The following is a 12,285-nucleotide window of genomic DNA, read 5'->3' as shown; positions in this document are numbered from 1 at the left end:
CTTGATTAGGACTGTTTTATATGTATTTTCAGAATTTGACTCATATTATCATATGATGGTATTCTTTATCTCTGGGACACCTTTATCAGAAGGGCTATTTGTCTAACATTAAGATAGTATTTTAGGGTTGGAGAAATGGCTCAGCAATTGAGGTACTTGCTTGCAAAGCCTGCCTGCCTGAGTTCAGTTGCCTAGTTCCCATGTAAACCCATATGCACAAAGTAGCACATGCACCTGGAGTTCATTTACAAGGATGCGTATGCAAGAGGCACTGGCATATCCACAGTTTTCCCCTCTCTCTCAAATAAATAGAGACTTTTTTAAAAAATAGTACTCTAGCTTTCTACAGTTAGTGTCTGAAAAGTTTAACTCCCTTCCAACCTGTTACTTGACTAATCTATCTCTTGATATTGAAAGTGGGTTTGGGTTGGGTTTGTAGTAGAGAGTGAGCTATAGGTCTCTGTGTTTTGTTTATTAATGGAGCTAGCACATGTTTGGATTTAATATGCATTTTCTGCTCATAGTTCCTTTGTGAGGTCTATACAGATTGGGACAGGTCAAGAGGGTTCACTGCATTCATCATGGTCAGAACTTGAATGGTTCCTGACTTCTGGTAGTTTTTCTTTCCTCAGTTGTGGTATGCTCAACAGCTCTGACTCTTGGCTAACAACTCAAGAGGATTTCTCTGGCATGACCTCAAATGCCTGCAACTCTGTTTCTCATCTTCCACTTGCCTTATGCCCTCCTGTGACCTGAAGTTCCATCTTTCCAACTCAGTGTGGCTACAAACTCTGCTTCGTACCCTGTTGATACGTCACATCTGGAAACGTCTGGACAGAAGCTGGAAAAATCAAAGGGCTCACTTTGTTAGTTTTCTTTTTCTCACATCACAGGCTTACTATGCTTGTTTGAAGTGTCTGAAAACTGTTTTAAGTTTGGTCCAGATTTCAAGGTTTTACAAGCAAAAGTCAGGCCTGAAATTTCCCCTTCCAACACAGTTGGCATTGTTCTTTATGCTAGGGACCAAACCCAGGGCCTGGTTCTTGTTAAACAAGCACTCTGTCACTGAGCTATATCTCTGGCTCTACATTGATTTTTCATTCATTTCCTCTGACTCTGTCCTTTAAATCTTTACCTTTTTATTTGTGTTTTTTTTAAAAAAAAAAAAATACTTTATTTGGGATGGAGAGATAGCTTAGAAGTTAAGCGCTTGCCTGTGAAGCCTAAGGACCCCGGCTTGAGGCTCGATTCTCCGGGACCCACATTAGCCAGATGCACAAAGGGGCGCATGCGTCTGAAGTTCCTTAGCAGTAGCTGGAGGCCCTGGCACGCCCATTCTCCCCCTCTCTCTATCTGCCTCTTTCTTTCTCTGTCTGTCGCTCTCAAATAAATAAAATAAACAAAAAATATTTTTTAATGCTTTATTTATTTGAAAGAGAGAGACAGAAAGAAGCAGACACAAAAAAAGAGAATGAGTATGAACATGTCAGGGCCTCTTGTGACTGCAAGTGAATTCCAGAAGCATGGACCACTTTGTGCACCTGGCTCTACATGGGTTCTGGGGACTTAAACCCAGGCGATCATGCTTTGCAAGCAAGCACCTTTAACCATGGAGCCATCTCTCCAGGCCCTTTTAAATCTTTTCTATAATCTTCAATAAGTCTCATTGTCATGACCAGAGAACAGATAATTGAATGGACATGCTGCAATTGACATAAGAATCCTTCCTAATTTAAATAAAACATAGATACCACTTGATGTGCATGAATATTTGTTCTTCTCTTATTATCTCTCTGAAACAAAATGAAATTGCTGTGCCAAAAGAAGTAGACATTTGATTGTCACCTTATGTAAATGACCATGTTGCTATTCCTAAAGACTGTTTAACTTTAAACTCAGCATCTCTGTGTGAGAGTGTGAGACACTGGGACCTTGTGAGGACTGGCTGGTAACTCTTTTAATGTTCACCTGAGGTGAGGAAGCTGCCTCACTGTGAGAACTTTACTCATAACTTCATTAATTATGATGTTTGAACTTGCCTAATGTCTTTTGGCCATTTGAATTTGTTTTCTTAATAGTCTATGAAGTGACATATGTATGTGTTTTAAAATACCAAATAGTAGAGAACAACATCCTATAATGAACAGTTCTCTCTCCTGTCCTTCACCTCATTATTCTAGCCCCATTGCTCAGAGGAAATGAATTTTAACCCTTTTAGATTTCCAACATCTACAGCTGCTAATTCAGTTATTAATCTGAGGTTTTCATTGTTTTAAAAATATTTTTATTACTTATTTATTTATTTGCAAGCAGAGAGAGTGAGAATGGAAGTGTCAGGGCCTCCAGCCACTGTAAATGAACTCCAGATTGAATGCACCACCTTGTGCATCTGGCTTTACATTTGTACTGAGGAATTAAACCCAGGCTTTGCAAGCACCTTAACCACTGAGCCATCTCTCCAGCCCATACTTGTTGCTCTTTAAATAACTCTTACTTTAGTCCTCTACATGTCTCCCCCATCATCTCAATATATTCTATAGTTAAATCAGCAGTGTGTTTACAACGTCATGCCTGTGTAATAATATAAGATAAAGCTTATGTCTGTATCTTTCCTTCCTAGAGTATTTAGTTATTTTTCTTTTATTTCTGCAATATTTCCCTTGTGATAATATTATGATTTATCTTATAACATTTACTAAATGACCTTGCTTTCTGTAAAAATATAAAACCTGGGCTGGAGAGATGGCTTAGCGGTTAAGCGCTTTCCTGTGAAGCCTAAGGACCCCGGTTCGAGGCTTGGTTCCCCAGGTCCCACGTTAGCCAGATGCACAAGGGGGCGCACGCGTCTGGAGTTTGTTTACAGAGACTGAAAGCCCTGGCGCACCCATTCTCTCTCTCTCCCTCTATCTGTCTTTCTCTCTGTGTCTGTCGCTCTCAAATAAATAACTAAATAAATAAAAAATTTTAAAATATTTATATATAACCTTATTTTTACTGGCCATTTAGTTATTTATTTACTCACTCACTTATTCTCCAGACCTGCTGTTTCGTTATCAGATTTCTTTGGTCATTTACTGCATGTAGTCCTGTACTACTGGGCTTCATGACTTTTCTTTGATTTTCTTTGGTTCTGTTGAGTAACTCAGAGTAATATCAGTTTGATGATTGAGTACAGAATCCCAGGTTTAAGACAATTTTCATAAAAATTTGAAATTATTTATTATTGTCTTCTAGTACCAAGTAGCTTTGAGAAGTCCAGTGTATTCTAATTACCCTTGTTTCAGATAACCTTTTTTTTTCTTTATAATATTTTATTTATTTTGTAAGTTCAAATTCTGTCAGTCCCCAGTGTTGTAGAATTTCAAAATTGTTAACATTAATATTCACTGTTTGACATCTGGTTAGCATTTCCATCTAAAGACTTATCCTTCAGTTCTGGGGAACTTTATTATATTATTTCTTTTGAAATTTTACTTTGGGAGCTGGGGAGATGGCTCAGCATTAAATGCACTTGCTTGCTTGCTTGCAAAGCCTAAAGACCCAGGTTTGATTCCCCATTTCACATAAAGCCAGATGTACAAAGAGGTGCATGTGTCTGGTTTGCAATGGCAAGAGGCCCTGGAACACCCATATTCTCCGTCTCTATCTCTCTCATAAATTCATTCATTCATTCATTCATTAAAAATAAACAAATTTCACTCTGGTATTTTCTGCCCTTTCAATCTGGAGCTTGTATCAATAGATCCATGAAGTTAGTCATGTGACATATATGCTAGTATTTTCCATCTCTTATCCTGGTCTCTTGACTTTAATTTCTGGGATACTTCCTTGACTCTGTATTCCACCTCATCTACATAGAACTCTGTTTATTTTCACAAGCATCTTTCTACTTTTAAGAGTTATGTTCTCTGTTCCTTTTTCATAGCATAAGCTTCACCTTTGCCTGAAGGGCATCTTAGTGCGATTTTTTGTTCTCTGCATTATCTATTTCCATTAAAATCACTTTTTTGGTTTAATATGTTATTGCTCTTTTATTTAAGAATTTACCTCATATTCCAGATGTCCTTTGGCCATGGTTTGTATTTGAAAAGAAGGCCTGAGCCTACTCTGTCCAGTAGCATTTGGACTGGGTTCTCTGAGAGTTCCTCCTGCCAAGCAGTTTGATCCTGGGGGCAGCATCCTAACACTTGGCTGAGCTTCCAGGAAGACATGAAAACTTTGGGGGCTTTTGTTCAGTGTAAAGAAACCACTCAAATAAAAAGGCGAAATCAAAGCACCTTATGCTGATATTAATGGAGTGTTTAGCAAAAAGAAAAACACTTAAGGAGAGTGCTATAAAAGCCAATGCTGATCAAAGGCATCAAAGAAAGACAACAGTCACTGCTGTATATATGGTTAGAGGCCTTTATCTAAGTGGCTCAAGGGCAAAAGAATAAATTATAATGTAAATTTAAACGCTTAGAACAAATTAATTAAAGACTACATATTAGTGCTCATGGGATATAGGGAAATTCGCAACCTTAGAAGTGTTCATGTGGGAAAAGCAAAAGTTAAAGCCTTCTAATTTCAATAAGTAAGAGAGGGAGGGACAAAAACTACTACAAAGAAATTAGAAGAGGACTAAAGAGACAGAGACAGAGACACATCAAATGCATAAAGTAGAAAATTGTGTAATGTCTGTGAACAACAAATGGAGAAAACCTGGTAAAGAAATTGGGAGAAAAAGTAAAAGGCTCATAAACTATATGCAAATGAAAATTATGAGAAACTCACAAAAGGATAGGATATATAATTATATGAATTTTAAATAAGGTAAATTATTGGAAAAGAGTAACAAATCAGAATGGAACTAAGAATCACAAATAAGTTTAATTTTTAAATAAATCAATAGATCAAATTGCTTCATCAGTTGAAGAAGGTTTAGGTATAAAACTACCTCAAAGGGTCACATGTTACAGGGCTATTTCCTGCTGGTGGGTGATTGGTCCTGAGGATGACATCATCAATGAGTTCATCTGTTGTTAGTTATTGTTGAGTGGGCTGTAAAGAACTGGAGACTGTATTGCTGAAGACTCCACATACTTGGGCTGCAAGGCCACTGAGAAATCCTGCTGAAACTGAGCTGATAACCTCCTCCATGTAGACCAGCTGACAGAAAGCTGGAAGAAGCCATTCTACATGTAGTTCAATGGGAGAAAGAGATACCACCCATGAAGATACTCAGCAGTGGATACTGCAAACCTTATAACAGGCCAGCCAGGCCAAATGAGCCAATGGGTGCAATAGTGGCAGGTCTGTCATGGTGGAAACCAACTGCCTTCCAATTGGACTAGAGGCCTGCTCCATGGGGGGTGGGGGGGACACATCCCTGACACTTAAAACTTAAAACAGGGGTGGTCATAAGCCCTAGGGGTGTAACATCTGCTGATGTCTGGAAAAATGTATATACTATGCTTATCAAACTGCCCAGTAAGCATTTCTCCTAATATTTATACCCTTATATTAACGCTACTCTCACTTTGGGTAGAGAATCTTGGGATGACTCAGAAGGTGTCATAGTGTTGGAAAGAAGTGACTGGAGTACTGAGTAACATCTCAATCACACCTTCCAAGGCTCAGGGTCTAATGCGGAAGAGGTGGCAAAAAGAATATAAGAGCCAAAGGAAGGGTAGGACTCCTTACAATGTGCTCCCTCCAGACATAAAATGGCCTGGATATCCATGACCTCATAGTGCCTGACACTACCTACACAGACTGTCATAAGAAGAGGAAAAGATCATGACATCAAAATAAAAGAGAGATTGATTGAGATGGGGAGGAGATATGATGGAGAATGGAATTTCAAAGGGGAAGGTGGGGGGAAGGGTATTACCATGGGATATTTTTTATAATCATGAAAAATGTTAATAAAAGTTGAGAAAAAAAAAAAGAACTGGAGACTGGTGAGAAGAAGACTGGTGGTTACTCAAGGCATGCCTTGAGAACTCCTGTCTCGTCCCTTGCCCCATTCCTGTTGCTCACGCTGCCTCCTCTCCATCAGGTGGTGACCCACTTCGTCCCCCCCACACACTGTTCTGCCTCACCATGCTGGGGCCCAGACGCCCCAGAAGCAATGGGGCCAAGCGACTGCAGACTAAAGCCCCAAAAGCCATAAGTCAAAACAATTCGTCTAAGATACTTTGTCACAGCAGTGAAAACTGACTAATGCAAAAGAATGCCTCGGAGGCTTAACAGTGGGTTTTACCAGATTTTCCGGATGTAACTCCATGAGTTTCTTTCCGGATAGAACTACATGAGTCCCCAAGAAAAGGAAGCAGATGGTACATCCAGCCTCTGCCATTAGGCTCAGTTAATAATTCTCATTAACAAGTAAGAGAAAATATATTTATTGCTTCAATAGACTCATAAAAATTATATCAGAGTTTAGCACCTACTTGTAACCAAGAATAAAAACACTAGGAATGTAAAGGGAGCTCCCTTAATGAAAAGTATTTACAACAATAAAAAAAATATTTTTAGTCCTGAAATGTTAAAATATAAATATTTAAAATTGAAACAAGACAGAGATCACTATTCTGGCTTGGATGCTACCATTGTGCCAGTGGCCCTGGCCAGTGTGGGCCAGGTATCAAAAGAAGTATATTAAAATTATGAGGATTAGAAAGAGAAAAATCATTGTGCTTGCTTTGGCAGCACATATACTAAAATTGGAACAATACAAAGAAGATTAGCATGGCCCCTGCACAAAGATGATAGAAAGAGAAAAATCTGCCATTGCTTTCAGATTATATGATAGTTTAGATCAAAAAACATGAACAGGTTTATGAGTCATTATTAGGAATAATAAAAGTAAGGCAAAATACAAGTATCATAAAAACAGATCCCAAATGAATAAAAATACAATAAAACTATATTAACTTTGGAAAAACAGAACACTAAGAAAATCCAAAAGGGAAATATAACCATCTGCCAAAAAAAAAAAAAGTTTCATTCACAGCCATGCCGAACACCAGTTTCAGATGCTAGGAGTTCCCCGAGTGCAAGGCTGATGGCTCTGCGAGGATCTGCTCTTGGCTCAAGATCAGAAAAACTACACTTCTTTTCTTTCCAAAAGTTCTATGTCCCCTGAGACTATGAGAGTTTAACTCCCTAGGGTGGGGACGCATCTGGTCAGCATCCACCCCTAGAGAGCTCCCCTGTCTGAGTTTATGTCTCTAGGGTAGAGAAACAAGTGCCTGGTCTGTGTGCATCCCAAATCACTTCCTCTGAGGCCTCTCAGAGTTTCAGTGTCTAGGGTAGGGTCACATCTGGTCTGCATGCAGCCCCAGTGCACTTCCTAAGACATCTTCAAGAATGATGCACGGTCATGTCAGGTTCAGGGCCCCCTTCTGATTTGACCTGTTAAAGCTTCTTTCTCTAAAAAACTGTTCTTCTGTTGGTATGGGCGTATCAAGATAGCTGAATTTGAGACAGGCACGATACCACAACCCTATCATCACTGTATTCAGAAGGCTGCAGCAAGAGCATCATGAGCTGATGGCCAGACTGAGCTACAGGGTAAGACCCTGTCTCAAAACAAAACAAAAACCAAACCAGATTCCTGAATAAAAAATAACTAATATCTGCATAGATAACATAAATGCGTTGCATCATTTGAGAAATTTCAAAATCATAAATCATCTAGTTTAGAGTTAGAAACTAATTTTTCCCAGCAGTTGGGAGGCGGAGGTAGGAGGATCGCCATGAGTTTGAGGCCACCCTGACAGTACATAGTTAATTCCAGGTCAGCCTGGGCTAGAGTGAGACCCTACCTTGAAAAAAAAAAAAACCCAGAAAATAATTTTTCTTTACTTTATTCATTTTATTTATTTATTTATTTGAGAGGAAGAGAGAGAGGCAGCTAGAAAGAGGGAGAGAGAATGGGCATGCCAGGGCCTTCAGCCACTGCAAACAAACTCCAGACACATGTCCCACCTTGTACATCTGGCTAATGTGGGTCCTGGGGAATTGAACCTGTGTCCTTTGGCTTTGCAGGTAAGTTCCTGAACCATTAAGCCATATCCCCAGCCCAGAAACTTACTTATCTAATGTCCTCCACCTTAGGCAATTCCATACACACTACACACAGGGGATAATTAGCAGTGTCTAAAGATATTACTGAGGTTGAAACTTGGGTCATGGAGGGTAAGGATATGACTGGCATCTAGCTGGGTAGGATTAGTATCCTACAGTTTGCAGGCCAGCACCACAGGGGGAATTACTGGTTCAAAATGTGAATTGTGCTGAGGGAGGGTAGCAACCCTACTCCAACCCAATAGTTCCTCCTCCCACGGCCAGAAGTCTAACCCATCACCACAAAGCAACAGTTGCATGCACTGAGATCTTACTGAGCATGTACATTCACATGGTACTAACTTGATTATTTGCATGGAAGTTAAACAGATACTCCTTCCATCAAGAAATTTTTCATACACTTTTTTTTTTTTCTGGGGGGTGGGCAGGTTTCACTCTAGTTCAGTCTGACCTGGACTTCATTATGTAGTCTCAGGGTGGCCTCGAACTCAAGGCTGTCCTCCTAGCTCCACCTACCAAGGGCTGGGATTAAAGGTATGCACCACCATGCCCGACTCTTCATATACCTTTTTTATGAACAGAAATGAAGCTGGGGCAGGGGGACAAAAGCTGAGGCTCAGAGGAGGTACAAACATTATGTGAGGTTATCCCTTCTTGCATATAAAGCTGATATGCAAACCAACCTATGTCACTGCAGGGCCAGAATTTTAACCTAAAGTGTTTCCCACATTATGGCAATGGCTTCATTTTGGGGGGGTGTAAGACAGGAGGGGATCTATCTTCATAGTCCGCTTCTGATTCCTGTCCTTGTCGTCAAATGCTGGCATGACTTAGGGAACGCTTAACCCAGCACCACCTTTATCCTGCCAGGTTGTTTTGCTATTTTATTCCTATCTGGTTCAACCTAAAGTGACCTCCTTTAGACCTTCAAGCAATTAGTCAGCTTTTCATTACTATAACCAAACACCTATGGGAAACAGCTTAACAAGAGGAAGGTTGTATTGGGGCTCATGGCTTCAGAAGTTTCAGCCCATGGCTGGTTGGTTCCTTCCTTTGGAGCCTGTGGCAAGGCAGCACATCATGGTGGAGAGTGCATGGTCGAGCAAAGGGATTCACCTCATGGCCACAAACCAAGGAAGAGAGAGAGGAAAGAACTTCAGGCTACTTCAAGGGCACCCCTACCCAGTACCCTAAGTCCTAACACATGACCTCACTTCTTAAAGATTCCATCACCTCTCAGTGGCACCAAGATGGAGAGTAAGACCTTGATCTGGGGCCTGTTGTGGTTTAAATACAGAATACCTCCATAGGTCCATGGGTGTCCTCAGCTACTGACACTCTGCTGGAAGTTGTGGAACCTCCTTGGAGGACATGTGTCTCGGGGCAGGGGGATGTCTTGACGTGTAACAGCCGAGTCCTGCTTGCTGCCTCTCTGCTTCCTCCCTGTGCGTGTGATAGGAATTTCCTGCTCCTGCTTCGCCTTCCCTGCCATGACAGACTCTGCCTCTGCAACTGTCAGCCGGAATATACTCTTGCCTTTCCTGAGCTGCTTCTGGTCAGGTATTTGTTCACGGCAACATGAGAGTGGGTGATTCTTTCATAAAGGAAGGAGAGTGTAAATTACGAAGTAAAGTTGAGGAAAGTTCCTCCTGCCACCATGTTCCTCTCCCATTCTGTCTCTTCTTCTTACCCTCCTCCCTCCATCTTTCTTTCACAAGTCTTTATTGTGGTTAATCTAGCCTCCCATATGCCTGCCTCTGAATCTTCGTCTTCTCCCTCTCATGCTTTTACATCAGCCTGAAGCTCATGTAACAAGGGTTTGGCTACAGGTAGTTTATTCAGAAGATGATCTCAGGAAACAAGAACAACACAAAATCGGGAAGGAAAGGAGGCCACTGTCTTGACATTGTGTTAAGTCACTGCGATTGATTGCCTTGGTGGCGAGTCAGAGCGTCTCCCCACTGCTGAAAGCACGTGCATTTCCTGGCTGTGCTTGTCTTTGGGCTAAAAGCGTGTGGAGCAGCTGATGCACAGCTGAAAATGAGCCCGGGAGAGGTGGCTTTCGCGATGCTGCGCCCGTGCTTGTGTGGAGTGGTCCACCGCAACCACAGCTGAGTGTAGTTAAGCCGGAGGGTGAGAAGCCATTTCTATCTTCTCAGAAGTTCTCCACGAACCGTGACAAAGCAGCAGATGCCAGGCTGGGGGGCTGGGAGGGGCACACTGGCTAGAAGCCCTGGCTGCACATGTCTGATGGGGGAACTTGGATCCCCAGACCGTGGGAAGCCAGACACAAGCAGCACGCGCACCTGGAATCCCAGCGGGCTACGCAGTGGGGAGCAGGCAGGATTCCGAAGCTCACAGGCCAGCTGGTCCAGCAGGCCAGTTTTCCACATTTTCTTTTTCCTGAAATGGCATTAGAGGTATTGTCTTGTTTTTCTATAAAAGTTCTGGGTATTCCACTCAATATGACAATTAGAGCTGTAGGCTGAGGAAAGATTAATAACTAATTGACTGGGGTACAATTGAAAGCATGTGCATTTAATACTCAGAAGCCAGCATTACAGATCCAGTGTGAGCTGACATTCTAATGCCATATTCAGAACGACAAAGTTAGGCCATGTGTGCCCTGAGACAGGCTGCATGAACGCCTTTACGTGTCACAACAGCCATGAGTCTTGAGAACAATGTGATTATGAGACATGGAAGTACGTGAATGAAACTTTCCATTAAAGAAAAGAACCCTTGGGCTGGAGAGGTGGCTTGGCGGTTGAGCGCTTGCCTGTGAAGCCTAAGGACCCCGGTTCAAGGCTCGGTTCCCACATTAGCCAGATGCACAAGGGGGCGCACGCGTCTGGAGTTCGTTTGCAGAGGCTGGAAGCCCTGGCGCGCCCATTCTCTCTCTGTCCCTCTATCTGTCTTTCTCTCTGTGTCTGTCGCTCTCAAATAAATAAATTTAAAAAATTTAAAAAAAAAAAGAAAAGAACCCTTGAAACTTACTGTGTGCTTACCACACACAAAATTATTTGAGGCCACCTTAGAGGAACATTGAAGCATTTTAGCAGACAGAGCAGCATTTACTTTTAGGGAGAATGAAGGATTTTTCAGAGGAGCTAACAAGGTTTGAGAGCCTATTTCCAGGTGATAGTAACATAGATATGGACTTTTGATTAAGCAATATCTGTATGTATTATAGATCCCCTGTAACACAATGGTGTTTTACATTTTAAAGGAGGTCAGAATATCAAAAGATTACATGATGACTCAATGGGAAAAAACACACAACTTCTGAGAAAGGAATAATAAAGGTTAAGCGCCCTGTGGTAGTTTGAATGTACGGCCCCATAGACTCAGGCTGGTAACTTGAGTCTCCAGTGGACAGAGTCCTACTGGGGAAGAGATTTATCCCTGGGAGTGGATCTTGATCGGCCCTAAGCTGTGGGGAGAGCTGGTGGAGCTCTGGCAGCTTTGTGGAAGGAAGCCAGCTCCTGCCTCTGATGGTGTTTCCCCTGGAATTAGTAAGCCTGAACAAAAAGCAGACTGCAACACGCCCATAATCTTAACATTGGAAATGCTAAAGCCCTAGACTTTGAGTGCTTCTGTGATGCCACAGATAGAAAACTCTATGCCTTCCCTTATGTGACAGTCACAATCAGAACGCAGATACACAAGACGCATTACATGAAGTTACTTGCAGACTCCGTGTGGGGTATATATGAAGCTCTGTGTGCAGACTTGGATTCCTTGGATTTTCCCCAAGAAAGCACGTTCTGTGCAGAGGGATTTTCCAAAATTTAAACATCTAAACTCCGAAACACTTCTGATCCCAGGCACTTCAGATAAAGAGTACTCAACCTAAAATAGTGAGAAAATTTTACCCACTTAAAAAGATATTTTATTTATTTATTAACAGAGAGAGAGGGAGAAAGAACGGGCACACCTGAGCCTCTAGCCACGGCAAACAAACTCCAGACATATGTGCCACCTTGTGCATCTGGCTTTATGTGGGCACTGGGGAATTAAACTTAAGCCTTTGCAGATAAGTGCCTTAACTGCTGAGACATCCCTTCTTCCCATTTTACATATTTAAAATTTTTTTTTCTGTTTCATTTATTTATTTGAAAGGGACAGACAGAGAGAGAATGAGGCTGATAGAGAGAGAATGGTAGTGCCAGGGCCTCCAGCCACTGCAAATGAACTCCAGACGCGTGTGCG

General features: G+C 41.7%; 1 protein-coding gene and 1 non-coding gene across 11 annotated transcripts in view; both read left to right on the top strand.

The window, feature by feature from the left end:
• The window catches only part of Phactr1 (phosphatase and actin regulator 1), a 541,488-nt gene that overhangs the window by 372,191 nt on the left and 157,012 nt on the right, over positions 1-12,285 (top strand). The gene's annotated exons all lie outside the window — the stretch shown is intronic.
• Positions 6,678-6,781, top strand: LOC123455640. Its single transcript, XR_006634029.1, has one exon. It is a non-coding gene; the product is annotated as a U6 spliceosomal RNA (small nuclear RNA).

Source organism: Jaculus jaculus, chromosome 17 (genome assembly GCF_020740685.1).
Source record: "Jaculus jaculus isolate mJacJac1 chromosome 17, mJacJac1.mat.Y.cur, whole genome shotgun sequence".
Classification (NCBI taxonomy): Eukaryota; Metazoa; Chordata; class Mammalia; order Rodentia; family Dipodidae; genus Jaculus; species Jaculus jaculus.
This window is presented reverse-complemented; position numbering and strand designations above follow the sequence as displayed.